Consider the following 26,150-nt stretch of genomic DNA (forward strand, 5'->3'; position numbering starts at 1 on the left):
TGGAAGGATTGTTGCTGAGGCTGAAACTCCAATACTTTGGCCACCTGATGCAAAGAACCAACTCAATGGAAAAGACTCTGATGCTGGGAAAGATTGAAGGAGGGAGCAGAAGGGGACGACAGAGGATGAGATGGTCGGATGGCATCACTCACGTGATGGACATGATTTTGAGTAAACTCTGGGAGTTGATGATGGGCAGGGAAGCCTGGCGTGCTGCAGTCCATGGGGTCGCAAAGTCGGACAGGACTGAGCGACTAAACTGAACTGAAGTATGTGGCAGAATCCACGGGATTCATCTTTACTCAAATGGGAGTATATTGCTCTTAGTTTGTTCCTGTACATCCGTTTTTCTAGGGGTAAAGTAAGATTCCTTTTTGGAAGGGTGTGGTTTTGTATTGGGACATCTGGAGCTGAGAAAGTGCGGTCTACTGCTCTGGGTCACACTGCCACCTGGGGGCTAATGAAAGTCTGCCATGGGTTATAGTCAGTGCCAGAAATCTTTGATACTGACCTTGGTTCTTTTAAGACAAATATCAAAACACTATTATCTGCATGTAGGCACCAAAATAATGCTGTTGGCTTACCTAGTGATGTGGTATGATACAATGTTATGTAATAAAAACATGCTTAAAAATTGAATGTGGTACTTCCATATTACCTTTTTTGCTGTCTTAGACTTTCCCCCTGTGTTTGGGGATATTACCATCTTGAGACAAAGTTAATGGACTTTTCCTGGATCCTTTTATATGTATTCTGCTTCTTAGTACTTATTAACAGTATTTTATGCATATTGGTCATAGTTTCCAATTTATACCACAAAATTGATTAGTCAGTGAATGTCCTTTTCTGAGCCCAAATATTTTGAGCATATATAAACATTTTTATAACGTTGATATGAATGCAGTTACTTATTTTAGATGTTTTTCTGAAAGATTTTTTTATTAAATACAGTGCCATTGGATTATTTGATACTTTAAAATGTATAGCTAAAGAATGAAAATTGTATAATTGCACTTATATGGAGTACCTAGGATAGTCAAATTCATAGAGAAAGAAAGTAGAATAACAATTGCCAGGAGTTGGTGAGAGGAGGGAGAGAATAGGGAATTAGTGTTTAATGGGCACAGAGTTTCAGTTTGAGAGGATGCAAAAGTTCAGGTAATGGATACTGGTTGGTAATGGTTACACAACCATGTGACTGTGCTTAATGCCACTGAATTATACACTTAAAAATGGTTAACATGGTAAATTTAATGTTTTATATGTTTTACCACAATCACAAATGTATTACTGTGTACTAGCATTGAATGCTTCCCTTTCTCAGGGCATAGGAATGAGTAGGTACATGAACTTAATCTTGAAAAGCACATGTTAGGTGCTAGGAAATTTACATGTGTAAGTCTAGAATCCTATGAGGTATATACTTTTTACTAATTTTCTTCTACCAATTAAGAAATTAAAAGTCAAATAGGTTTGTTTGTAGCAAATTTATGAATAGTGTACTCTTTGTTTAGCTCTCAGGATGATTTAGCTGAAGTACAATACTTTTAGGACTTCCCAGGTGGCACAGTGGTAAATAATCTGCCTACCAGAGCAGAAGATAGACGAGACAAATTTTCAATCCCTGAGTCGGGAAGATCCCCTGGAGGAGGGCATGGCCACCCACTCTAGTATTCTTGCCTGGAGGGTCCCACAGACAGAGGAGTTTGGCGGGCTATAGTCCAACGGGTTGCAAAGAGTCAGACATGACTGAGTGACTGAGCGTGCACATGTGTGCACACACACACACACGCGCACACACACACACGCGCACACACACTCTCTCTCTCCCCCATAGTCAGTAAAAGATGTAGCGGAGGCTTGGACCTATTTCTGCTTGTCTCTAGGGCAGGTACTCTTCCTATTCTATATCCTTGCCTTCTATGAGAATATTGCAGCTTCATGTTAAAAAGCTGATGTGGCATTCTGTTATACTGTAGATTCTCATGTTATGGTTCCAGACTGGAAACAAAAAACTCATGCAGCAGCAGTGCAGGAACCCTGAGATAGCCCCAAACTGTGTGTAATGTCTGTGGGCTTGAAGCAGTTCATGTCTAATTTGAGTAGTGTATGGTGGAAATGACTCATGAACCATGAGGTCATCAGCTACAGTATTTTTTATTTTAAATTAGTTTCCCACCAGATATAAAGTTGGTGCATCTCTTTAGTATACCATGAATCTCTAAGGGAAAAGATTCTTGTATCTTATTTTTTTCTATTTGCTCTTTTATGATTTTTAGTTTTTTAAAAATTAATTAATTTATTTATTTTAATTGGAAGCTAATTACTTTACAATATTGTAGTGGTTTTTACCATACATTGACATGAATCAGCCATGGATGTACATGCATCCCCCATCCTGAACCCCCCTCCCACCTCCTTCCCCATCCCAACCCTCAGGGTCATCCCAGTGCATTGGCCCTGAGTGCCCTGTCTCATGTATCAAACCTGGACTGGCGATGTATTTCACATATGGTAACATACAGTGGCTGACTTTATTTTTGGGGGCTCCAAAATCACTGCAGATGGTGATTGCAGCCATGAAATTAAAAGACATTTACTCCTTGGAAGGAAAGTTATGACCAACCTGGATAGCATAGTAAAAAGCAGAGACATTACTTTGTCCACAGGGGTCTGTCTAGTCAAGGCTATGGTTTTTCCAGTAGTCAGGTATGGATGTTGGATTTGGACCATAAAGAACGCTGAGCACCAAAGAGTTGCTGCTTTTGAACTGTGGTGTTGGAGAAGACTCTTGAGAGTCCCTTGGATTGCAAGGAGATCCAACCAGTCCATCCTAAAGGAGATCAGTCCTGGGTGTTCATTGGAAGGACTGATGCTGAAGCTGAAACTCCAATACTTTGGCCACGTGATGTGAAGAACTGACTCATTGGGAAAGAAAGACCCTGATGCTGGGAAAGTTTGAGGCAGGAGGAGAAGGCGACGACAGAGGATGAGATGGTCGGATGGCATCACTCACGTGATGGACATGATTTTGAGTAAACTCCGGGAGTTGGTGATGGACAGGGAGGCCTGGAGTGCTGTGGTTCATGGGGTCGCAAAGAGTCGGACATGACTGAGCTACTGAACTGAACTGAATATACATGTTTCAATGCTATTCTCTGAAATCATCTCACCCTCCCCTTCTCCCAGTGAATCCAAAAGTCTGTTCTTTACATCTGTGTCTCTTTTGTTGTCTTGCATATAGGGTCATTGTTACCGTCTTTTTAAATTCTATATATATATGTGTTGATATACTGTATTGGTGTTTTTCTTTCTGACTTATTTCACTCTCTATAATAGGCTCCAGTTTCATCCACCTCTTTAGAACTGATTCAAATGCATTCTTTTTAATAGCTGAGTAATATCCCATTGTGTATATGTACCACAGTTTTCTTATCCATTTGTCTGCTGATGGACACCTAGGTTGCTTTCATGTCCTGGCTATTATAAACAGTGCTGTGATGAACATTGGGGTACACGTGTCTCTTTCAGATCTGGTTTCCTCAGTGTGTATGCCCAGGAGTGGGATTGCTGGGTCATATGGCAGTTCTATTTCCAGTTTTTTAAGGAATCTCCACACTGTTCTCCATAGCAGCTGTACTAGTTTGCGTTCCCATCAGCAGTGTAAGAGGGTTCCCTTTTCTCCACGCCCTCTCCAGCATTGTTTGTAGACTTTTGTTTAGCAGCCATTCTGACCTGAGATGGTACCTCATTGCGGTTTTGATTTGCATTTCTCTGATCATGGGTGATGTTGAGCATCTTTTCATATGTGTGCTAACCATCTGTATGTCTTCTTTGGAGAAATGTCTGTTTAGTTCTTTGGCCCATTTTTTGATTGGGTCGTTTATTTTTCTGGAATTGAGCTGCAGGAGCTGCTTGTGTATTTTTGAGATTCTCTGAGTTGCTTCGTTTGCTCTTATTTTCTCCCATTCTGAAGTCTGTCTTTTCACCTTGCTTATAGTTTCCTTTGTTGTGCAATCTGTTTGCTATTTTAAATTGCATTTTTTATTCCTGTCTGCTTTTCTTGATGAGACTCATTCCTTTCGTGAAAGAAAATGAAAGTTGTCTCATCATGATAAACAATTTAATAGAAAATTACTCAAGATAATTAAGATTTTTCAAACTCTAGTCATAGAATCAGTGTTTTCCAAAATAGTATAAACATAAGCATTTTAGAATAAACAACAAAAAAGGATCTGGATTTCTATTTGGAGTTCTGGAGTTCTGTTCTATCAACAAAAAAGGATTTCTATTTGTGGTAATCTGATTTCACAAACGTTCCCTTCCAATTACCCTTCAGAAATGGAACATTTGATATACCATAAACTTAATCCTACATCTCTTGAACCCTAGTACTTAACTATCCTTAGTAGCCATGGAAATAATTCCCCAGAAAGAATTGCTAAATGACTACCTAATTAGTTGATTTCCTTTATGTACAAAAATGCTTGATATTTGGTAAAATACCTAGATTTTAAAATGACATGATGTTTCTGATTATGCAGAAACAATTTACATATTTTCTTAACAAGTTCCCCCAAACACTTACAGTGCTGAAATATTATGGAATGCCTCTTTGAAAGCCAAGGAGCTTGTTGCTGACATAGTAATAATTTGGTTGTTTGCACATTTTATAAAATATTAAAATGTTGTTAGTTACCATATTCCTTAAATAACTCATGGTGAGATGTTATCTCTGAAGTGTTGGCTTGTTAGTAGGAGGGAAATTATATGTTACAGTGTTATATAAAGCTGACTCATATGAGTGGGTGAAAAATCCCAAGAATACCAGGACACCCACACTTGCAAAAGCCAATATGTGCCATTTCTCTTTACACCGTGTTCCAGTGGGCTGCTTAATGGAACTGTATTCATTAAGAAATTGCTATACTTTCTTTCATGGCTTGGTGCAAACTTCCTATTTAAAAAAAAAGTGAAATGACATTTTGTTTTTATCGTTTGCAAAATTATTGTTCATTGGACAAAAAGTTTGATTCAGTATTTGAAGTAATTCACTTCTCTGGGCTTGTTTCATTTTTGCGGTATTTTTTTGTTAAAATCAAGACAATAAAACACACGTACTTTGGAAATGTTTAGAGTATTTACTAAATCCTAAAGAAACACAATTAAATATCTTTTAACAAGTAGTATTCTGGTTCTTGATAAATAGCTAGCTTATGCTGTTTTATTGTTAGTGAAAAAAGAGAAGAATGTTGTGTTGATCAGTAGTTAACTGTTACTGGCAGCAGTTAAAACTGTCACTGGGAGAGTGAATGGTAGATTTGTAGTAATATTAAATATTATTTTTTTAGTCATAAGCTTATTTTATTTATTTTTAACATTAAATATTCTTATATATGTTATATTGTTCAAAATGTTGTTTGAATGAAAATGTTAGTCACTTAGTTGTGTCCAGTGCTTTGCAACCCCATGGACTGTAGCCTACCAGGCTCCTTTGTCCATGGAATTCTCCAGGCAAGAATATTGGACTGGGTAGCCATTCATTTCTCCAGGGAATCTTTCTGACCCAGGGATTGAACCCAGGTCTCCTGCATTGCAAGCACTTTCTTTACTGTCTGAGCCACCAGGATCATTTCAGTTTGGTCACTCAGTCCTGTCTGACTCTTTGCAACCCCATGGACTGTAGTATGCCAGGCTTCCCTGTCCATCACCAGCTCCCAGAGTTTGTTCAAACTCATGTCCATCAAGTTGGTGATGCCATCCAACCATCTCATTCTGTGTCGTCCCCTTCTCCTCCTGCCTTCAATCTTTCCCAGCATCAGGGTCTTTTCCAATGGGTCAGTTCTTCACATCACGTGGCCAAAGTATTGGAGCTTCAGCTTCAGCATCAGTCCTTCAAATGAACACCCAGGACTGATCTCCTTTAGGATGGGCTGGTTGGATCTCCTTGCAATCCAAGGGACTCTCAAGAGTCTTCTACAACACCACAGTTCAAAAGCATCAATTCTTCGACGCTCAGCTTTCTTTATGGTCCAACTCTCACATCCATACATGCCTGCTGAAAAAACCATAACTTTGATTATATTGATCTTTGTCAGCAAAGTAATGTCTCTGCTTTTTAATATGCTGTTTAGGTTGGTCATAGCTTTTCTTCCAAGGAGCAAGCGTCTTTTAATTTCATGGCTGCAGTCACCATCTGCAGTGATTTTGGAGCCCAAGAAAATAAAGTCTGTCACTGTTTCCATTGTTTCCCCATCTATTTGCCATGAAGTGATGGGACTAGATGCTGTGATCTTTGTTTTTTGAATGTTGAGTTTTAAGCCAGCGTTTTTCACCCTCTTCTTTCACTTTTATCAAGAGGTTCTTTAGCTTCTCTTTGCTTTCTGCCATAAGGGTGGTGTCATCTGTGTATATTTCTCCTGGCAGTCTTGATTCCAGCTTGTGCTTCATCCAGCCTGGCATTTTGCATGAGGATAGGAGTCCACAAATTATATCTTGCTTGTATGGAGATTTTGTTTTTGTTTGATTTTTAAAGAATGGGGGCTTCCCTCATAGCTCGGTTGGTAAAGAATCTGCCTGCAATGCAGGAGACCCTGGTTCAATTCCTGGGTTGGGAAGATCTGCTGGAGAAGGGATAGGCTACCCACTCCAGTATTCTTGGGCTGCCCTTGTGGCTCAGCTGGTAAAGAATTGCCTTCAATGCGGGAGACCTGGGTTTGTTCCCTGAGTTGGGAAGATCTCCTGGAGAAGGCAAAGACTACCCACTCCTGTATTCTGGCCTGGAGAATTCCATGGAGTATACAGTCGTAAAGAGCTGGACACTACTGTAAGGCTTTCATTTTCCAGGTCCTTTCACCACATGCTAAATTAGCCTTATTGTTTTATTGGAATTTCTCTTTCCTCTTTTACCAAAGATTCTTTGTCCAAACTCAAAATCTCAACCAATACTTAAAAAAAGTTTCTATTTTGTTGACAAGAATGTTAACTTCATTTAAAATAGCGAAAGGGCAACTGTTACTGTGAAACAAGTCTCTAAAAAAACACTTTTGTTTATGTTCCTTAATTATTATAAGATCTCTGCAATGGTGGTGGTGTTACCCAGTTTTGTTTTTTTTTAAGAGAAAGCTGTTGCTTTGAGATATTAAATAACTTGCCAACTTAATGACAGTTAGGGTTTGAACTTATATGAAACCTCTGTTCTCCACTTCTATTGTGTTTAACCATAATATATCTACGTTTGCACATAAATCTGTTTTTGAGAGTTGTGTTGCTGCTGCTTACAGATGTAGCATATATGTGATTTCTATTGCATTGCATGCCTGTCTCAGACTTTATTTTTCAAGAAATCCAAACAAGCAGTTTGTCACTTTCATCCTGTCAAATTGAGATTCTATGCAAACTGATATCTATTATGATTATTATGGTTATATGTTTAAGATGAATTTAAAATTATTAATCATCTTCTTGATCTGATAATGATTTAAAAAACTCTCCTTATGGTCAGATAGTTTTATCCTAGAATCTTCATACCTAATCGTGTAGCCAAAATAGTGATCAAATAACCAATATTATTTTATGAGCTGCTTGCTTTAGTAAAGAGGAAGTACAAAACTATTTTAAGTAATTTCAATTTCTGTGATATGGTATAGATATATTAGGTGTGTATATACCTTTATCTTTGTGTGCATCAGATAAAATTAGTCAGTGAAAAGTTAATTTGATCAGCAGGAACCACAGAGGTTTAATTTCAGTTATACATATCAATTGATATGTATAATTGATTATACATATCAATTATACATATGATGTATGTTTCATCATTTATTCTTTAATTTCTGTGGCCTCATTTTAGATGTTACTCCTAATATTTAGATGTTACTGTATGCAGGTAGATATGTTGAGATAGATAATTCTTGATGATTTTCTCAATGTTGATTGTTACTAGATTCAAGCTGTTTATGATAGCTGATATTAGTTCTCAACACAAAATCATTGTTTGCAAATATGTTTGTTATTTACACAAGAAATTTTTATTTTGTCTTTTTATCTTAATGATGAAAAGTAAGTTCCAGATTATCTTTTCAATTATATAATAAATAAACTTAAAATTAAAAACCATAAGTGCCAGAGGTAAAATCTAATTTCCATTGAAGTGAAAGTCACTCAGTCATATCCAACTCTTTGCGACCCCATGGACTGTACAGTTCATGGAATTCTCCAGGCCAGAATACTGAAGTGGGCAGCCTTTCCCTTCTGCAGGAGATCTTTCCAACCCAGGGAACGAACCCAGGTCTCCTGCACTGCAGGCAGATTCTTTACCAGCTGAGTCACAAAGGAAGGTTTGTCAGGGAGCCAGGAAAATCCAAGCGGCCGTCTTTGATTTGCTCTGACTCTTTGATTTACTGTTATTGTTCACCCATTTTTAATTCCCTGATTTAGGAGTAGACTGTTGCTATGTTTTAAGGACATCATAGCAAACGTCTAACCGTGAGGGCTAATTTTTTTTAGAAGCAGAATAAGCTTTATCTACATGTGCCATAATCTTAAGTAATGTTTATTTACTTTACCAGAGTAGCAAAAGATTTTAAAAACAAATATAATCATGTAGAGGCAAAGAAATCACTACTTTTCCATATGAATTCCCAGTTGGAATGACATTTCATAGAACTGAAACAGGGGCCAACTATCCTGTTTATTTTCTGAAGTCATTTCAGATAAATATTCATTGAATGGCTCTGCACTGGGGACCGAGAGAGGCCCTTGAAATGCAGAAATAAATAAAACAGTATCTTATCTCCAAGAAATACGCTGCCTGGTATTAAATAGCTGATCGTATGTAAAGAATTGTTATTACATTGTGATGGATGTCACAGTAGAAGGATGCTCAAGGTATATAGGGGATACGGAATGAAGATGGAAGCATGGAACAGAGGTGGTCTGAGAATGTTTCTCAGGGGACTAAGTTGGGTTTTGAAGGACAAATACATATTTACTGACAGAGTGGAGTATAGGTAGAGAGTTTTCATGGGATTGTTTCAGCAAAGCGAAGTGCTTAGGGAAGTATAAGGAAGAAGAATCCACTGTTATTCCAGAACATTATTTTAAACATGTTTTTTTCTTGCTTATCAAGTGCTACATTGCAGTAACTATTTATCACATAGTACTTGCACTGGTCTAAGTTTCCAACCATCTGCGATCTTTGCTAAGTATTGATGGTGGTACTAATGAAAGATACAGCAAGGAGACATTAGGTAATAAGAGGGAGACAGAAGGATAAGATGCTTGGATTATTTGCTGACTTTTTTTTTTTTTTTTTTTAATTTATTTGGCTGTTCCCGGCCTTAGCTGCAGCATGTGGGATCAAGTTCCCTGACCAGGGATTGAACCCTTGCCCCCTGCATTGGGAGCACAGAGTCTTAGCCACTGGACCACCAGGGAAGTCCCATATTTGCTGACTTTTTATATATCACTATATTATATTCTGAGGCTTCCCTGGTGGATAAGATGGTAAAGCATCTGCCTGCAATGCAGAAGACCCAGGTTTGATCCTTGGGTTGAGAAGATCCCCTGGAGAAGGGAATGGCAACCCACTCCAGTATTCTTGCTTGGAGAATCCCATGGACTGAGGACCTGGCGGGCTATAGTCCATGGGGTCATGAAGAGTTGGACACAACTGAGTGACTAACACACACATGTTATGGTTCACTGAAAATTTAACTTTATGTTGTTGAAAGTATAAATTCTGCACAAGATTTAATTTTCAACACATATATATTGAGCTGGTGTCCCCACTTTGAAAATGATTATTCCCACTTTACAATCCAGAAAACTAAGGTAGAGAGGTGAAGTAAATTTTTTACACTTACTAGTGTAAAAGGAGAAGCCAGCATACATTTTGTTTCCAGAGCCAGTGCTTAAAGAAATTGTAAAAAGGGCTTCCTTGTAGTCCAGTGGGTAAGCATTCACATGCCAGTGCAGGGTCCACAGGTTCAATCCCTACTCAGGGAAGATCCCACGTGCTATGGGGCAACTAAGCCTGTACCCTGCAACTGTTGAACCTGTGCTCTAGAGCCCGTGAGCCCTAGAGCTGTGCTCCATGACAAGAGAAGCCACTACAATCAGAAGTCAGAGCACCACAATGAAGAGTAGTCCCTACTCACTGCAACTAGAGAAAGCCCTCGTGAAGCAGCAAGGACCCAGCACAGCCAAAAATAAATAAATGTGTGTGTGTGTTTTTTAATTGTCAGAAGATAAGTTGATCTGGAGTACTGAGGGGGTGAGAGAGTCAAAAAATGAGGCTGGAAGTTTGGCTTTGAATATAGAGTGACAAAGTAAGGACCACAGAGGCATTCTTGTGTATTTTTAAGGTGGGTAGTGTGTATCATGTGTAAATGATAGCTAATAAAAATGATCCAGCCAAGACAGAGAATCAGAAGGCACGGATGACAGAAGTAATTGTCAATACTTCTGAGAAAGTAAGACAGGGCACCATCCCTCTTAAGAGGGAAGGAAAGAGCATCATGGTACAGATACCAATAAACTGAAGTTAGTTTCAGAGGTGGTTAATATATCACATGTATCAGCCTTTAGTGATGCTTGTGCACTTGTGCACTTCATCTTTAATTGGTCTCTGTGATACACCTGAAAGACCAACTGCATATTCTGGGAGTCTAACTACTCCCAGAAGAGAATGGGTTTGTATTTGGGAGTTTTAAGGGGAAAGCTGTGACTGCATAGTACAAGGGAGAAAATGAGATAATGCTCTGGTCATTTGTTTATATGGAGAATTAAACCAGTTAGCACAGTCTCAAGCTGAGCCCAGAAGAAAATGTAACAAGAAATACAAACTAAGCCATTGGAAGAGGAGTTGGACAAAGAGAGACATGCCACCTATGATTCATCCATTTAAAGGAAGTGAAAACCTATCTACAACAATAGTGATAGCATCATATCTAAAGAATCTAAACTTTTTCTAAGAGCTTTTACCTTTTATATACATTAACTTTTCAGATATAGAATTCTAAAGCCAAGGGATCCTTATATACTATTATTGTCCATTTAATAGAAGCGAGAGCTGAGACCCATCCACAGCAGTTAGCTAAGATCTGAAGCACAGCTTCTAGCAGTAAGATCCAAACTTGAACTGCAGGTTTCTAACTCACAAATTACTGTTCTTTTCTCCACACGATGCTGCCTCCCATTTCAACACATTATTAAAACTATTTTTGCAAGGCCCTTATGTGCATGTGAATATTGCTATCATACCTGATCGTCACCTCTCCAGACATTTTTCCTTTTATAATAATTTATTCATCCATTCTTCATGTGTTATGTTTTCAAATTCTTTACTATCCTACTCACTCTCCTCTGAGTTGTCAGCATTTAATTGATATTTCTTTTCTAGTGTCTTATTTAGATTGTGAGGTACTTGGTCTGCAAAATATCTGTTAGATGAAGCCATCAACTTTATTTTGCCACCCAATTAATATTTATGATGTCGTAGGATACTTTCAGAGTGAATATGCTATCTCCTTATTAACTTACATTCTAATTGCCTTATTGAAAAATTATATCAGGGCATCTTTTGAAAATTTTAATCCTAACTTTAATTTTTATCACTTAGGAATCTTTTCATTAAACCCTTTTAAAATCTAAAAAGTTGTGCTCGCTTCGGCAGCACATATACTAAAATTAAAATAAAAAAGTTTAGGTCAAGTGACAGTTCATCATTATTCTCAGATGGAATCAGACTGGCTCTTCCAGAAGGAATTTGGTCAACAAATACAGCAATGACATTTAATGTTTTTTCCAAATTCTAGTTATTTCTTTTGGTGGATTGAATCAGTTTGCAGAACATGAAACTGATTATGTATGTGAAGTTGGAAATAAATGTTTAATGACTCAGACTTGGACTCCTGGATATAGATTTCATTAAGTTCTCATAGGGACAGATGGGTAGGATGATGACAGAATTAGGTAACTGCCAGTTAAGGGGGAAATGTATACATGAACTTTAAAAAGCAACTAGAATTAAAGATTTATGAATGTAAAAATTTGCATGGGTGTCCTGTGATAAATCAGCTTAGGATTCTTTTCCTCGTCAATAGAAGGACCTGATCCATATATGCCGGAATCATTACATCATACCTACTGTGCACCTCAAACTGGAAGACACCGTCCACTCCTAACCTTCTTTTGTTCTCTTCTCCTTCTGCTCTTCTAGAGACTGAAGTAATTTCATTTCAGTCCCCCACCACACCCCCACCATCTTTAGTTCTTCTTGGTGCTAGTTTGCACTCAGGCTGAGGCTGTTTCTGAACTCATCTTGCCTGCCCAGATGACAAAAATCTCTAATTAAACGGTATTGAAGTCATTGATAGAGCTTCCTTTTCAAGCAGAGCCAGTGTCCAAACACATCTAAACAGTCTCCCATTTAGCAGCTATCATACATGCCTGCTCAATAGTGTCTGACTCTTTGCGACCCCATGGACTGTAGCCCTCCAGGCTCCTCAGTCCATGGGATTTCCCAGGCGAGAATACTGAAATGGATTGCCATTTCCTTCTCCAGGGGATCTTCCCTACACCAGGGATTGAATCCGCATCTTCTGCACTGCAGGCGGATCCTTTACCACTGAGCCATCTGGGAAACCCTTTTTAGCAACTGTCATCAGCTTTTAAAATACTAAATGGTAGAAAGATCCTTCTACCACAGAAGGTAGATGAGTGGCATATTCAAGCTGTAAAATCAGCATATGTACTGTTTAACTTTCTTCTTTGGATCTTTCAGAACTGCCCCTCAAGTTTTCATAAAACCAGTTTGCAGGGGCCAGGCAGGTAACACATCCCAGTGTGGTCAGTTGATTGCTGAGTCGTATGTCACGGGGACAGCAGCTACCTGGGTGAGCCAGCTGTCTTGTCAGAGGACTCATCTAACATCGCCAGCTTTTCAAAGATTTTGTGTGTGAAGCTCTGGTTCTTATATGTTAGCTACTAATGTGAATTTCCAAAACACACCTGGGGGTGGAAGCAAATCCTCCTGTAGGCCTGCCCAGCAGTTTGCCACTTCTATTTTAAGGAATGTGACATGGATCTTAGACCTTCACACTGCCCACAGTGCTACCCCTGCCATTTTTACCCTTGCTCTGAAGACACTTGAGGGTCTGGGGCTGTGTAGGAGAAAGAACAAGAGGAGGTGAGAATTTACTTAAGTTGTATTACGTCAGATCCTACCCTTTTTGAAGAGGAAAAGCGTTAAGCAAAGAAAATCCCATTTTCCTCTGAGAAACACTTTTCTGGGATAGGTTGAGGTCAAAATAATAACAGCTTAATTTGTTTTCAAGAACTGACCTTATTTCTTTGTTGAAATTGACTGTAGCACATCTTTGAGATTATCTTTGAGATAAAAATCGTTCAGCCCTTTTCTTGTCTCTCTTGCTTCCTTAAATTATGAGAATTGTGGATATTGGCATCTTCCACAGATGCAGCAAACTTTAACATGTAGAAACTCATGATTTTATAAATGAATGGATTTGAAACTTCCTTCCAAGGTAAAAGTGATATTCCCTGAATTAAACTTAGTTCCCAACCTTATAACTCTAAAGTCAGCGTCAGTGGCCATTTTCTAATGTCAGTCAAAGAGAAATGTTCTGATACAGTTTTGTGGGAAAATAGAAGGAAAAATGGGGTTAATTGGCATTTGTAAGCAAGACCTAATACAATTTCTGGAAAGATAAGACTATTACAAATCACCCAATAAAAATTTCTAGTTTCTTACATCATCATCCCATAAAATTATTTAAAATGTTTAATGTAAATCTTTTCAAGTATGTATATGTGTGATAACCCAGATAGATCCCCCATGCCCAATCCCCCCACAAGATTTTTTTTTTAAGCAAATCACAAGCTTTTAAATGCTATGCATAGTTATATGTGTGTGCTTATCTTAGTTATACAGAATTATAATCAGAGGTTATTTCTATAACTGGATGCACTCTTTGAGACCATGTCTTTAATGTGACCCTTGCCGGGGAGGGGGGTCTCGTTTACAGGGAAGTAGGGGCTTTGTAGTATTTGTGGTCAATTAAAGTAATGAAAATGCCTTTGCAAGATTTATTGGGGAGGCTGTCCGTTGGTGCTTTTATGTTTTTGCCTAGTAGTTGTGTTTATTAGTGGCAGTTGATTTATGTGCATCTATCTGAAGACTGAATAAATAAATAAATTAATTTTTTTTTCCTACCTTAAATTGCATTTGCTTTCTAATTTTAATTCACATTGAATTCAGTCTTTCCCAGGCTAGGAATGTTTTTAGGATTCTTTCTTTGCCTGGAGACTGCTAAATTATTTAATTATTACAGTTATTTAATCCTAACATTCTTTTTGAGACATATACTAATTGTCTAGGTTTTGTTAACACGTAAATTGAGCTCAGTAAATTTGATGTTTTTTAGCCAGAAAACAGCAGAACCCCTATTTGAATAGTTTGACATCAGATAATGTCTTCATCATACCCCAGTGCCCAAGGGCCTGCTGAGACTTGTGCTGTCAGCGTGAATGCAGTGTCTGCAGTTTATAAGCTCCCGTCTTTAGACCCACACTTCTAGTACCGCACTATGCTGACGTATCTGCGCTGTGCTGTGCGTGCTTCGTCGCTCAGTCGTGTCCGGCTCTTGAGACCCCAGGGACTGTAGCCCACCAGGCCCCTCTGTCCATGGGATTCTCCAGGCAAGAATGCTGGATTGGGTTGCCATTACCTTCACCAGTCCAGCTCTTTAGGACCCCATAGACTATCGCCCTCCAGGCTGCCCTGACCATGGAATTCTCCAGGCAAGAATAATGGAGTGGGTTGCCATTCCCTTCTCCAGCATAATTTACTATTATATTAATACTGAAATATTTATCTATAACAAAAACCTGCTTTATGAACTTGTCACCAAAGCTAAGTTATAGGCATTTTGTTTACCACTTATTTGGCTTCAAAGGTCAAACCTGCTGTTCTTATCGGTAGTGTAATTTCAGTCTCTTATCCATCAACTATCTGGAGTGATGAATGTAATCATTGCAGATTTTACACACTCATCCTTAATGGGAATATCAACTTCAGTAATCATTTTCAAGCCTGTACAATATGTCACTACCTAATAGAACTTTCTGTGATGAAGAAAATGCTGTATATCTGTGCTATCGAATATAGTATCTGCTAGCTCTTGTGGCTTAAGAACTTAAAATGTGGGTAGTGTGACAGAAGGGATGAATTGTAAGGTTTTATTTAATTTTAATTTAATTTGGCTAGCAGCTACTATAATGGACAGCATAACTGTAAAGGATTATAGTTTGTATTAGATATGATTCTTATGTGTTATAAAATTGTTAGGTGTTTTAAGGCAAAAGTAGAATACTTAAATGAATTTCATCTGGAGAAACCTTATTGGAGCAAGGAGCATAATTTATTAAGTTCAACACCTAATATCTTGGAAGCCAATGAGAAATTACCCTTATTTAGATACCAGAGACCTTTCGAATTAAACTTACTTCCATTTATTTTATGTAAAAACTTACTAACCAGGAAGTTAGAAATATTATTTAACTGATGATAATGCTTCTGGATGGGTAGAAAATTATAAGTTCACAAATTGTTAGCCTTTTGATCTATTTGCTGTTGAAGCAGTAGACAGGAAAATAAAAATTATCATTGCAGAAGGAACTTCTTGTGGCTATATTTATAAAGTCATTTTGAAACAGCAAATCTTAGATCAGGAAGACTTTTTATTTTTTTGGCCACACTGTGAGGCACACGGGATCTTAGTTCCTCAACCAAGGATTGAACCTGCGCCCCCTGCAGTGCAAACTTGGAGTCCTAACCCCTTGACCTTCAGAGGATTCTCAGGAAGAGAATTTTTTAAATCTCAAATAGTTTTAAACTTTAATACTTGGAATGAATCACCTAAATATTTGTTATTTAAAATTCTTTCTGTTTTTAACTTAAATTTTTTCCACAGCCACTGTCAAATTAGTATAGATAGATTAGCCAGCTGATTCGTTTTTCTTGGTTGTTTTCCAGAGTTGGTACTCTAGAAAATTATGTTATCACTGCAAATAATAGATCCAGCTAATGATAACCATGTTGCAAAAAAGTTTTATTCATTAGGAGAATTTCCAGATGTGTTATGCTTCTGAAATTGGATGAAAACTATTTTTTCTCCATTCAGTTTATTTTTAAGATCTTTATTTTTTTTCGGATGTTGAAAGTAGAAATGTAATGTAATTTATTTTTCTAAAAATTAATCAAACATAAACGTAATTTCTTGGTGAAGCAAAGGATCCTTGTTTCTTCTCTCAAGGTCTCTCTTCAACAGAATAATAATAGAACGTTTTAAATAGGAATTTCTGGTAATATTCATTCTTCTCTGGGCAAGTTTCTTTTTTTTTTTTTTTTTTATTTGAGCTTTAAATTTTGCTCTCGACAGATTGAGGCACTAGCACAGTTAGTTAGAATAAGCTGAAAATGCATTAAAATGAGATGAAGAGATAAGTTTTATTAGCATATTGTTGGCATTGCAGCCCAAAATATCTCATGTATATGAGAATAGTCCTAGGTTTTAACTGAGAGAAGAATGAAGCAGAAGGAGTTAACAAAGTAGAATGATCATTCCTTATATGACTACCAGTTCCATCATTACAGTATTATGATCCTCTGAAATGTGAGAATCTGAGAATCTGTTTGTCATGTAAGATATAGTCGTAATAACTTTCATTTGGTTATGTTGTTGTTGTTACTCAAAGGGAAATTATAAAGAGTGACATTGTTGGTGAAAAGAGGATTCAATAAATCTAGATTAGAAATCCTCAACCACAGTGTCTGTTAGACGAGCTGTTAAGAGATGTGGGTTCTAGTTTTAGTTCTAATGTTGATTAGGTTGTTCTAACCTTGAGCAGGTGGCTTAGCCTCTCTTGATCAGTGGTTTTTTAAGAAATCATTTAAAAAATTAATTTATCAATTAATTTATTTTTGACTACCCTGGATCTTCGTTGCTTTGCTCGGGCTTTCTCTAGTTGCTGCGAGTCAAAGCTGTTCTATAGTTGTAGTGTGCGGGCTTCTCATTGTAGTGGTTTCTCTTGATGAGAGCCTGGGCCCTAGGGCTTGCTAGCTTCAGTAGTTGTAGCTCATGGGCTTAGTAGTTGTGGCACATGGACTGGTAGCATGTGAAGTCTTACTGCACCAAGCACTGAATCCATGTCACCTGCATTGGCAGGTGGATTCTTAACACTGGACCACGAGGGAAGTCCCTAGACTTTTAAGAATAACATAAAAGCAATATGAGTGAATATGAGTGAAACAATGTGAGTGAAACAGTGAATATGAATTTTCACTGTTTCAGTTTATAATGTGACTCTTCCTCTTACTACCTATTTGACTTTGAGTAAGTTCAGTTCAGTTCAGTCTCTCCATCGTGTCCGACTCTTTGCGACCCCATGGACTGCAGCATGCCAGGCTTCCCTGTCCATTACCAACTCCCAGAGCTTGCTCAAAATTATGTCCATTGAGTTGGTGATGCCATCCAACCATCTCATCCTCTGTTGTCCCCTTCTCCTGCCTTCAGTCTTTCCCAGCATCAGGGTCTTTTCCAAGGAGTCGGTTCTTTGCATCAGGTGGCCAAAGTATTGGAGTTTCAGCTTCAGTATCAGTCCTTCCAGTGAATATTCAGGGTTGATTTCCTTTAGGATGGACTGGTTGGAACTCCTTGCAGTCCAAGGGACTCTCTAGAGTCTTCTCCAACACCATAGTTCAAAAGCATTAATTCTTCGGCACTCAGCCTTGTTTACGGTCCAACTCTCATATCCATACATGACTACTGGAGAAACCATAGCTTTGACTAGATGCACCTTTGTTGGCAAAGCTCTTTGTGCCTTAACTTTCTAGTCAATAAAAGGAAAATAATCTTTTTCTTTTTTTTTTTAACATCATAATTCTGTTGGTGAATAAGAAAATATTCTGTACCTTGCTAGATTCTTTTGACTGGTCTAAGAATTAAATTGACATGAGACAGATTAACTGGAGAAAATCAAACAAAAGTTTAATTACATGTATACATAGGAAAGACCCTGGAAAACTGAGTAACTTGCCGAAATGGTTGAAATCCTCACCTTTAACTACCACCTTCAGCTAAAGACAAGAGAGGATGTTGGGGGTAGTGGTTTAGGACTTCAAAGGGCAGGAAGGCAATTCATGTGGAGATGGAAAAGCAAATGTTTGATAAACAAATGTTTGCTGGGCTGCTCAGAGACAATGGGACATAGAGTGGAATCTGAACTCCAGGCCCTGTTGGAGTTTCTCCCTTCACATCTAGCACTTGTTCTTTGCAGATACCTCTGCTGATCATTCTGTTCCAGAAATGAGCCTTTTATCTAAAGCTAAGGGGTGCAGTTTCATCCATCTCATTAGAACTGATTCAAATGAATTCTTTTTAACCCCATTATACAGAGTGAAGTAAGCCAGAAAGATAAAGAACATTACAGCATACTAACACACATATATGGAATTTAGAAAGATGGTAACGATAACCCTATATGCAAAACAGAAAAAGAGACACAGATGTACAGAACAGACTTTTGGACTCTGTGGGAGAAGGTGAGGGTGGGATGTTTTGAGAGAACAACATCGAAACATGTATATTATCTATAGTGAAACAGATCACCAGCCCAGGTTGGATGCATGAGACAAGTGCTCGGGCCTGGTGCACTGGGAAGACCCAGAGGAATCGAGTGGAGAGGGAGGTGGGAGGGGGGATCGGGATGGGGAATACGTGTAACTCCATGGCTGATTCATGTCAATGTATGACAAAACCCACTACAATATGTAAAGTAATTAGCCTCCAACTAATAAAAATAAATGAAAAAAAAAAACCGCAGTGATGGAAACCAAATAAATAAATAAATAAATAAAGCTTAGGGGTGGGGCGTGGGGGTAAAGTGAACGTCTTCTTGAGTCTTATGTTTCTTAAAAATTATTAGCCTAAATTAAAAGACACATTTTTGGTGTGGCAAATTTGGTCCCCATCATTGTGCTTATGAAGATTAAAAGAGTTAATGCATGTGAAATACTTCAAAAAGTGACTTGCATATAAGCTCTGAATGCGTGACTTATCAGTGTTATTATCATAGAAAATTTCTAATGCCAAAAACCCTGACTTTGGAGTGAGAGGGATTTGGAGTGAGGGGAATTTGGAGTGAGGGGGATTTGGAGTGAGGGGGGTCTTTGTTTCAGTATCAGCTCTACCACTTACTGTGGCCTTATTTAATCTCTTTTAATCTCATTCTGTTCATTACCAAAAATGGGTAATAATAACATCTACTCATTAAATATTTTTGTGAATGAAATAAAATAATTGTACAGCACTTGGCACAGTCCCTGGCACAGGGTAGATATTCTGATTGTTACATTCTGATTATCTGTTGCTGCATAATAAATTGTCACAAAGTTTAGTGGCTTAGAACAGCAGTTAGTGGTTTTTTGTTTTTATTTTTAAGAGCTTCTAATTATTTTTGGTTGTGCTGAGTCTTTGCTGCTGCGAAGATTTTTCTTTAATTGCAGAGAGCGAGGGCTACTCCAAATATGGTTCAACGGCCTCTCATTTTGCTGGCTTCTCTTCTTGGAAAGCACAGGCTCTAGGCACATGAAACTTCAGTAGTTGCAGCTCTCAGGCTCAGTAGTTACAGCTTGTAGGCTCTCAAATTCAGGCTTAGTGGGTTTGTTGCTTTGTGGAACATGGAATCTTCCTGGACCACAGATTGAACCCATGTCTCCTGCATTGGCAGGTGGTTTCAGGGAAATCCAACAGTTAGTGTTTTATTGTCTCTAATGATTTAAAGGTTGGGTTGGACCCAGATAGGTAGTTTTCACTCAGGGTCTTTTAGGCAGTTGCAATCAGACAGTGGCAGGGCTGCAGTCTTCTCAGAGGCTTTCTTAGTCACATATCAAGTGTTGATTCAAGCTCTTGGCTGGGATCTCTCTACTTCCTCACAGCGTGGTATCTGAATTCTAAGAACTAGCATCCCAAGAGGACTGGGTGTGGAAGCTGTATCTGCTTTTGTGACAGCTTTAGAAGTCTCCTAGTGTTCCTTTGTCTGCAGTGATAACCAACCTAATTTCAAGAGGAAGTCAGCATCACCTTGCAAGAAGAACAGGTGTGAAATGGGAGGTACTGATGCAGTCATTTTTAGATGATACAGTTCACCACTGCAAGCTATTATCCCTGTGCATGTGTGTGAACATTTAATGTAAAATGTCGGTGCCCTCCCACCCCCAATACACACAATTTATGAAGTTTTCCGTCTACGTTCTTTTTCTGTAAGCTGTTTTGTCCATACCCAAAGTACCTTATTTCTGGCAAGTTGTATTAGCATTCTTCTAGCTGCCAGCTGAGACTCGTAAATCACTAGTTCTTCATCAGCATGCCAACTCCATATTGCTTTGGGCTGACACCATGATTCTCTAACTTAGGAACCCTTTGATCACTCCTCTGTGTTTATACAGGATAGGCGTATGAGGGTGAGAGGGAGGTCTTTCGGGACCATCTTAGAATTCTGCCTGCCGTTAGCCCCTTGAAGACATTTTTACTTTAGTTTTGTACTTTTCCATTTCAGAATTTCGGTTTGGTTATTTTTAAATATTTTATATTTTTATTAATATTTCCTAATTGAATAATTGTCATATTTTCCTTTAATTCTTTGAACATATTTATAATAAGTTCATTGACTTTGCTGAATTTGTGTCCACTCAGTTTTTATTAAGTGATTTTTTTTTTTGCTCCATTAATTTGGTTGCCTAGTTATTTTTGGTTGAAAACTGCACTTTTTTTTCTTTTTCTGCACTTTGCTGCTTGTGGGATCTCAGGTCCCTGACCAGGAATTGAACCCATACCACAGCAGTGAAAGCCCAAAATCCTAACCACTAGGCCCCCAGGGAACTCCCTAAAACTGTAGATGTTAGATAACATACTGTAGCAGATCCAGATTCTCTTTTATATTCTTTGTTCCCCACAATGTGCAGACAATGATATTTCTGCTCAGTGATTTTATTTTTATTTTTTTGACCTAGATCCCTAGGTCTTGTTTCTTTGTGTGTATAGTATAGTCATCAGCCAGTGATTGGGTAGAGATTATGTTTAAATGCTTTGATCCTTATGGCTCCCACCTTCTGTCTATCAGTTTGTGTGTGGGTTGAGGTACTCACTCAAAATTGGAGTCAGTTCTCAAGCCTTCCCTGGTTCTCACTTTTCCCTAGGGTCTCACGTCTCTCCTGGGTATGCGTCTGTAGTTTCCTCATCAGCCAGGAACTGTGGGCAGAAACTTATCTCAGTCCTTTCTTAATGCTCTCATTTCTAGAATTCCCAGTGAAATTTTTGGTTTGTCTGTTGCTTGTCCCGGTTGGGACTGCAGTCTTGGATGAGTAGAGCTGCAGATTTTCTCTGTTCATTTTCATCTAAGTCTACTACTGGTTTTACCACTTGTGGTTTTTTATTAATAGGATAATATATTTTCAAGGCAGAATGCCAGCATGTTCTTCCTGAAGTATTAACAAGGCTGGCATCTAATGCTAATTCCAATATATTTGTTACACAGTGAACACTTTTAAAATGTTATTCCAGTATGTTATTTTATATCCCCTTCTGTTGCTTTTCAAACTTTAATCACAATCTAAGTCTACCACTTTGAAAGGCCAAAGCCATGGGGTGTTTTGTCCTCCACTCGTAATGGAGTTCAACCCTTCCTGGTTTCACTGCCAGCCTATCAGTGGTAAAACTACTGTCCTGAGAGTAGTCAACTTCACAGAGACAGAAGGTAAAATGGGAGGGACAGGAGGAATGAAGGGTTTTTGTTTAATGGGTATATATGGAGTGTCTTGTTTTGCAAGATGAAGAGTTCTAGAGATTGGATGCCCAACTGTAAGAATATAATTAACACTGTACACTTAAACGGTCACACTTAGGTTGAGGAGTTTTATGCTATATGTTTACTCAGTTAAAAATTAAAAACGGAGAAACTACTGTTCTTGCCAACGATTTGGGAGAGTGGAGGGTAGTGCACATGTGGCCAACCTCAGGCAAAAAGGCCACAGTCCTTCGCTATTCTTACTTGAAACTTCAGTCTGATTTTAAGAATAAATGTTCTCGATTTGTCTTCTGCATCAGTCTACAGCCCTGAAATGGTTGTTTTTAAAATTCTGTCTAGTTTTAATTATTGGTTTTTTGTGGAGAGGAATCACTGAGCTTTTCACGCCACCATAACTGGGTATTACTTCCTTGACCGCTCCTTCTTCGTGTCTCCTGTGGGTTGTCACTCATGGTTTCCTCCTCCTAAATGAAAGGGTCCTGCAGCATAGTTCTTGGGCCTTCTCTCTCTCTTTTTATTGGCTTCCATAGGATATTTTATCAAGTCTTAACATTTTAAATATTAATATGTATACTGGTGGCTCCCAAGTTTGTAACTCCTGACCAAACTTCTTCCCTACTCTCCAGACTTGTATATCTGCCTGTCTACATGACTGCCTACTTGGATGTTTAATAGACATCTCAAACTTAACCAAACTCCTGATATGTGCTGCCAGAAACTGGCTTCTGTCTCGGTCTACCCTATCTCAGTTATTCATATCTTTGTTATTCTATCTTGTCAGGCTGATAACTTTGGGTCTATTCTTTTTTTTTTTTTTGGACTGTGCCAGGTCTTGGTTGTGGCATGTGGGATCGTTTACTTGTGGCTTGCAGAATCTTTGGTTGCAGCTTGTGGAACCTAGTTCCCTGACGAGGGATCGAACCCGAGCTGCCTGCATTGGGAGCCAAAGTCTTAACCACTGAGTCACCAGGGAAGTCCATTGGTTGATTCTTGACTCCTTTCTTTCATGCTGTAAGGCCACTGCATCAAAATACCCTGCCAATTTTGCCTTCAAAATAGGCACAGAATGTGATCCTCTTCTCACCACCCTCACTGCTGCCATCACTTTCAAGCCACCGTCATCTCTATTAGTTGCTCAGTCGTGTCTGACTCTTTGCCATCCTATGGACTCTAGCCCACCAGGCTCCTCTGTCCATGGAATTCTCAGGCAAGAATACTGGAGTTGGTAGATGTACCCTTCTCCAGGGGATCTTCCTGACCCAGGGATTGAACCTGGGTCTCCTGCTTTGCAGGCAGATCCTTTACCATCTGAACCACAAGCATCCCTACCTAAGATTATGACGTAAGTTTCCAACTGTTTTCTTCTAATGGTCTTTTGCGCCTATAATATGTTCTCAGTAGAGCATCAGAATGATCCTGTTTAACATCACTGAGATCTTCTCACTTCTCTGGTCAGATTCTCCTAATGAAGGAGTTGTCATTGCACTCAGAGTAAGACCAAAGTCTTCCCAAAATTCACTACATCCTCCAGAATCTTGCTCCTCCTTACCTTTCTAACATCATAATCTCCTCCTCTCCGTCCCTCAGCTCACTTTGCTCCCACAGACCTTCACACAAGAATCTGTCTCAGATCCATTTTACCTATTTTCCTTTTTCCTGGTGTGGCCTCCCCTAACCACACTTCTCCTCATGCCCTAGCTTTCTTCCTTGCTTTAGGTCTTTATCCAAAACTGTCTTTCTGCATTAGGCCATCCTTGGCCACCTTGTCCACATTTCTATGACTTCTTCGCCATTATTTCTTTTTTTAAAAAATTTTATTTATTTGGCTACGCCAGGTCTTAGCTATGGCATGCAGGATCTTTGATCTTCATTGTGGCATGCAGGATATTTTAGTTGCGGCATATGAAGTCTTAGTGTCAGCATGTGGGATGTAGTTCCCTGACCAGGGATCAAACACCAGCCCCCTTTTGGGGAGTCTTAGCCACTGGACCACCAGAGAAGTTCTGCTCTGTTCTTTCTTTTTTTTTTTTTGAATAATTTTATTATTTATTTTTGGCTTCACTGAGTCATGGTTGCCGCACGGACTTTTTTCTAGTTGCAGCAAATAGTGTCTACTCTGATCCATAGGCTTCCCACTGGGATGGCTTCCCTTGTTGTGGAGCACAGGCTGTAGGTTGCCTGGGCTTCACTAGTTGTGGCACATGGGCTTAGTAGTTGGGACTCTTATAAAGCACAGGCACAAGAGTTGTTCACATGGGCTTAGTTGCTCCGCAGCATGTGGGATCTTCCTAGACCAGGGATCAAACCTTTGTCTCCTACAGGCGGATTCCTTACCACTGAGCCACCAGGGAAGCCTCTGCCCCATTATTTCTTATTCTACTGTCTTGCTTTATATTTTAACCTGAGCACTTATTACTATTTTATGTACTATACATTTAATTAATTTTGTTTACTGTTTCCCTTACCTTTTAGTTGCATGAGGGCAGACTTTTTTTTTTTTTTTTAGTATATACTACTACTCATAGAACATAAAACAGTGCTCCGAACTTAAGCTTGCATTGTATAGAATGTTTAGAGTGAAAGGTGAAGATGAAGAAAAGCATGAATTTTCAGAGTAAAAGGTCTCCCTGAGTAATAAGTAAAATGAAGGAAATGCATTCTTGGGAAATTTCAAAACATCAGTTGTATAGAAGATGCCAAAAGATTTTAGAGAAAAGAAATGAAAGTCTACAAATTAGCACATATGGTGCTAGAAGGCCATGGAGCATGGATACAAGACAGGGACTGTTTTACCAACATTTTGAGGAAAAAGGAATTTTAACCTAGAATTCTATACCCAAACTATCTTAAATATGAGGTCAAAATATAGTCGTTTTCACACGTGCAAATGTTGAAGATAAGAGATAAATGATGTTTCTTTTTGAAATAGTTGAGGATTTTGTTTATCAAGACAAGGATGATAACCAAGAGAGGATACAATAATCAGTGAAACCCCCAAATCCAATGATTCCAAGCTCCAGATGACATTCATTCAGCAGGCAAGAAAAACAATTACATTAAAGTAGGAATTTAGTTGTGTCCAAGAAGAATGGAATAAAAGTTGATAAATTAGAATTAATAAGAAGCAGGTTAATATTGGAACTATGGTAAAATAGTTTATTATCTCAGTCAAGACAAGAAAGATGGTGGAAAGTTCAGATAGAAACAAAATAACTAGATAAGAAAGTAACCATCCAAAAAAAAAGAAACTAACCATCCAGATATTGGGTAAGCTCAAAGTAACTTGATTTTGAAAAATTAATTGAGTAGAAGAAAAGAGATTTCTTGTGACCTTGCATTAGCATGGAAGAGAAGGTCATGTCCTGAGCATACAGATTTTTTCTTCTCTAAGCAGTGTTCATGTGAACCCTGATATTGGTTGTGTTGTGTATTGTTTGTCATTTTTTATTATTTGCTTATTTAATTTTTATTGGAGGGTAGTTGTCTTACAATGTTGTACTTGTTTCTGCTGTACAGAAAAGTGAATCAGCTGTAAGTATACATATGTCCCCTCTGTTTTGGATTTTCCTGCCATTTAGGTCACTATAGGGCATTGAGTAGAATTCCCTGTTTTTCTTTTTTTTTTTCCTCTTTAAGTTATGAAAGTATGATAACACGTTTACAGGAGACTTGGAAAATACATCATGAGACGTGCTGGACTAGATGATGCACAAGCTGGAATCAAGATCGCCAGGAGAAATATCAATAACCTCACCACCCTTATGGCAGAAAGCAAAGAAGTGCTGAAGAGTCTCTTGATGAAAAGTGAAAGAGGAGAGGGATAAAGTTGGCTTAAAACTCAACATTGAGAAAACTAAGATCATGGCATCTGGTCCCATCACTTCATGGGAAATAGATGGGGAAACAGTGGAAACAGTGGCAGACTTTATTTTGGGGGGCACCAAAATCACTGCAGATGGTGACTGCAGCCATGAAATTAAAAAACGCTTGCTCCTTGGAAGAAAAGTTATGACCAACCTAGATAGCATATTAAAAAGCAGAGACATTACTTCGCCAACAAAGCTCTGTCTAGTCAAAGCTATGGTTTTTCCAGTAGTCATGTATGGATGTGAGAGTTGGACTATAAAGAAAGCTGAGCACCGAAGAATTTTGAACTATGGTGTTGGAGAAGACTCTTGAGAGTTCGTTGGACTGCAAGGAGATACAGCCAGTCCATCCTAAAGGAAATCCGTCCTGAATATTCCTTGGAAAGACTGATGCTG

At 38.5% G+C, this 26,150-nt stretch overlaps 1 protein-coding gene across 5 annotated transcripts in view; it reads left to right on the forward strand.

Annotated features, from left to right (window-relative positions):
- Positions 1-26,150, forward strand: part of ZRANB3 (zinc finger RANBP2-type containing 3) — a 278,640-nt gene that overhangs the window by 49,662 nt on the left and 202,828 nt on the right. The gene's annotated exons all lie outside the window — the stretch shown is intronic.

The sequence above is a fragment of the Cervus elaphus genome, chromosome 33 (assembly GCF_910594005.1).
Source record: "Cervus elaphus chromosome 33, mCerEla1.1, whole genome shotgun sequence".
NCBI classification, from domain to species: Eukaryota; Metazoa; Chordata; class Mammalia; order Artiodactyla; family Cervidae; genus Cervus; species Cervus elaphus.